Genomic DNA, 4,125 nt, shown 5'->3' on the forward strand with positions numbered 1-4,125 from the left:
AAGTTAGAACCAAAAACGCCCCATTTTCACCCAATTTTCCTAGTTTTAGGACCTAGTGAACCTATATTGCCACTTATGAACTATATCAAGCCTCGAACTCAAGTAACTATGTTATTTAGGTGTATTATGGTCAAAAATAAGCTCATTTGATAACAAATGTGAGAAATAGGCAAGTTAGAACCAAAAACGCCCCAATTTCGCCCATTTTTTCTAGTTTTAGGACCTAGTGAACCTATATTGCCACTTATAAACAATTTCAAGCCTCAAACTCAAGTAACTATGTTAGTTAGGTGTATTAAGGTCAAAAATAGGTTCATTAGATAACAAATGTGAGAAATAGACAAGTTAGAACCAAAAACGCCCCATTTTCACCCAATTTTCCTAGTTTTAGGACCTAGTGAACCTATATTGCCACTTATGAACTATATCAAGCCTCGAACTCAAGTAACTATGTTATTTAGGTGTATTATGGTCAAAAATAAGCTCATTTGATAACAAATGTGAGAAATAGGCAAGTTAGAACCAAAAACGCCCCAATTTCGCCCATTTTTTCTAGTTTTAGGACCTAGTGAACCTATATTGCCACTTATAAACAATTTCAAGCCTCAAACTCAAGTAACTATGTTAGTTAGGTGTATTAAGGTCAAAAATAGGTTCATTAGATAACAAATGTGAGAAATAGACAAGTTAGAACCAAAAACGCCCCATTTTCACCCAATTTTCCTAGTTTTAGGACCTAGTGAACCTATATTGCCACTTATGAACTATATCAAGCCTCGAACTCAAGTAACTATGTTATTTAGGTGTATTATGGTCAAAAATAAGCTCATTTGATAACAAATGTGAGAAATAGGCAAGTTAGAACCAAAAACGCCCCATTTTCGCCCATTTTTTCAAGAACCCAGGGTTCCCAACTGTCTGAAAATGAAATTTTCTTTGAGGCGGCTGGTGGTCGTAATAAGAAGGGTCGTGTTAGAGGTCTTGGTGTTGGTGCTGACTTGTACTACGGCACATCTAGGGGACGAGGATCGGGTTCTTCCAGCCAATACGTACCGTCGGTCATAACTCAAATGCAGGAAAACTTCCACAAGGAGTTGAATGAGAGGGTGGAAGCAATTGAGAGCCAGATCGATAGCCGTGTGGCGGAACAGCTCGATGCTCGAGTGGAGGCTCGAGTGGCAGAACGGATGGCTGAAATCGAGAGGAAGAACAAGGAGTTCTTAGAGGAGTTAGCCAGTAGATTTACAGGATTGACCACTCCTTTCACTTGTTCTACGATTCAGCCTCAGATTCGAGACCCCAGGAACGACCCGGGTGGTGGTGGTGGTGGTGGTGCAGGCCAAGGACAGCCAGCTTGTGTTTAGTTAGGTGTCATTTTTCGATTTTTGTATATGGATGACATTGTAGTTTAAAAAATTATATCATGTACCGTACTTGGTAGTTACGGCTACGTGTTGTATATATTTGAATTATGTTAGGGCGTGGACTTTTTGACTGAAATTATTTTAAATGCACCTATTTTATTAAACAAGATTGCATGAATACAGGTTCCAGGAAAACAAAACAAAATACAAAAAAATTAAACAGGATTGCAGGAATACAGGTTCCAGGAAAAAAAAACAAAATACAAAAAAAAAAAAAATTAAAATTACAATAACTTTGCGACGGAATTTCCGTCGCAAAATGGAGTATTTTGCGACGGAAAATAATCCGTAGCAAGAGGAATCATTTTGCGACGGAATTACATTCCGTCGCAAAATTTGTGACGGACTATTCCGTCGCAAAAGAATCCATTTTGCGACGGAAATACATTCCGTCGCAAAATTTGTGACGGAATATTCCGTCGCAAAATGATTCCTCTTGCTACGGAATTTTCGTCGCAAATGTTGTTTTCAGCTACAACTACCTTTCCGTCGCAAAATCCGTCGCAATTCGTTTTGCGACGGATATTCCGTCACAAAAGGACTGTTTGCTACGAAAGTTCGAGCGACGCCATGCCTGTGACGGAAATCCGTCGCAAAGTCACTTTGCGACGGAATTTTGCCAGTTTGCGACGAATTATTTCCGTCGCAAAACGGCCCTTTTCTTGTAGTGTTATCATTTCAAATTTTCAATAATACTCTTGTATGCATTTCATAATTCTATGTAACAATAATGATCTATAAATAATCTTTTAAAGGAAAATAATATACACAACATTTAAACATGTGCATGACTTCATAAGGAAGCAAAAGTAAATGTACCAAGTAATATCAAATACTTCATACTGATTATACTTCATATTAAGACAAACATTTTTAAAAAAATTGAATGTATAATAAATATATTGTACATTCGTTGTAAAGTGTCTCAAAAATAATCCAATAAAAACATTAATTTTAAAATTATTCCAATTTAAAATTGTATTTACAAGATTAAGATTAAGGAATTCTATCTAATACAATTTGAATAATTACCATGATTGAATAAATTTTCAAAGTAATAATGCAAAAGTCTTGATGTTCCCCAAATCGAGGAAAGCATTACCACATACTTGTATATTGCTTTCTTCTTAAGTTCTTAGTCATCCAAGACTTATGGGCTAATTATTTTGTATTTGTGGGGGCATTTGACTTAAGGTGAACTATCATATATGATGTGTGGATGATATCATAGATGATGTAAAAAAGTAGATCGAGTTTAAACCATGAAAATATTTTATGGAAAAAAAAATTGAAGTCAATGGTTAAAATTGAAGTCAATGGATGATAGCATAGACTACGATTACTCCACACCAAAGTAAATTGTACGTCTTGACGTTCTGTATATTCATCATGCATGCTTTGTTCAACTCTCATGAATATATGGCCTACATTTTATTATTTTTTTATTATTATTATTATTTTTTTTTTTGGAGAAGAGTTGTATTTGTGACACTGACATGATTATATGTAACATTTTCTTAACTTGAATTTAAAGTCAAATATTAAAAAGTTTGACCACAAAAATATAAAATAAAAAGATCATTTTTGTGACAGATGGTGTATTATCTATTTATCTTTGCTAGCTTATTTAATTATTTGATCTTGTTAAACTTGAAATAAATAGAAATAAGACAAGGAAACCTTAACTATTTTATGATCAATAATTTCTTTTGTTTGCATAGATAGATAGAGAAAGAGAGAGCCAAAAAGGATAAATGATGCAAAGAACATAAAAGCAAACAGTAATTGAACATGTTCTTTGTAAAAACAACTATATGTTCTTTATAAAAACAACTATAAGTTCATTACAAAATAATTATATGTTCATTTTGCCTTTTTTTAAAATTAATAAAAGTTTTATGCACCTTCAGGAATAAAATTTCATAAATGATGTATGTAGACAGCTAGAAGGAGTACATCCTCATCATGCCGGCCTCATTGGGTATATGTTAAAATCAACTCTTCCCACTACTTGGATATCTATAGCAGCCTAAGGGTCTGTTCTCATTGACTGAACTAAACTAAACTAAACTTATTAGAGTTGAACTGAAGTGAACTGAAATTTAATCTGATCAGAACAGGCCCTTAGTAATTTTAAACTTAAGTAGGTATGAAAAGTTAGACGCATATGTTATAGAATATTCAAAAGTATTTTTTTTAAAAAAAAGTAGGTATGCATGAGGCGAAGCGATGGTGGAGGTGGGACAAGATAGATTTGGAGCGGATAAGTGGATTCAACATAAAATTCGCCCTACCCCATCATTTATGACATGTATAATTTTCATTGCCATCTTTATCCCAACACCTACCAAATCTGGACCTATCTCGGTATCTCCACCCCATTCAAGCGCAAATGGGTCGGATCTTCCATTTATTCATTGTCCCACTCCACTGTTATCCCTAAAAGATGGTAGTTTTTTTATTTTCTTAAGGAACCATTGTTACTTTGTTAGGTCCATTTGAAGCCCACAATATGAGGCTTAGAAACCTGATAAGGCCTGCAAATTCTTGGCTGCATTCTAGTGCAGCCAAGCTAGCTGCAACACCATTAAATGTGAACATATAATATGTTAAAATGAACATACGTTTTTTTTCTTCCTTATATCTTAATTCTCTTTCTTCTTCTTCCTTAGCTCTATTATTTTTCTCTCTCTTCAGTTTT

This window comes from Chenopodium album, chromosome 6 (assembly GCF_948465745.1).
Source record: "Chenopodium album chromosome 6, dcCheAlbu1.1, whole genome shotgun sequence".
NCBI lineage: Eukaryota > Viridiplantae > Streptophyta > Magnoliopsida > Caryophyllales > Amaranthaceae > Chenopodium > Chenopodium album.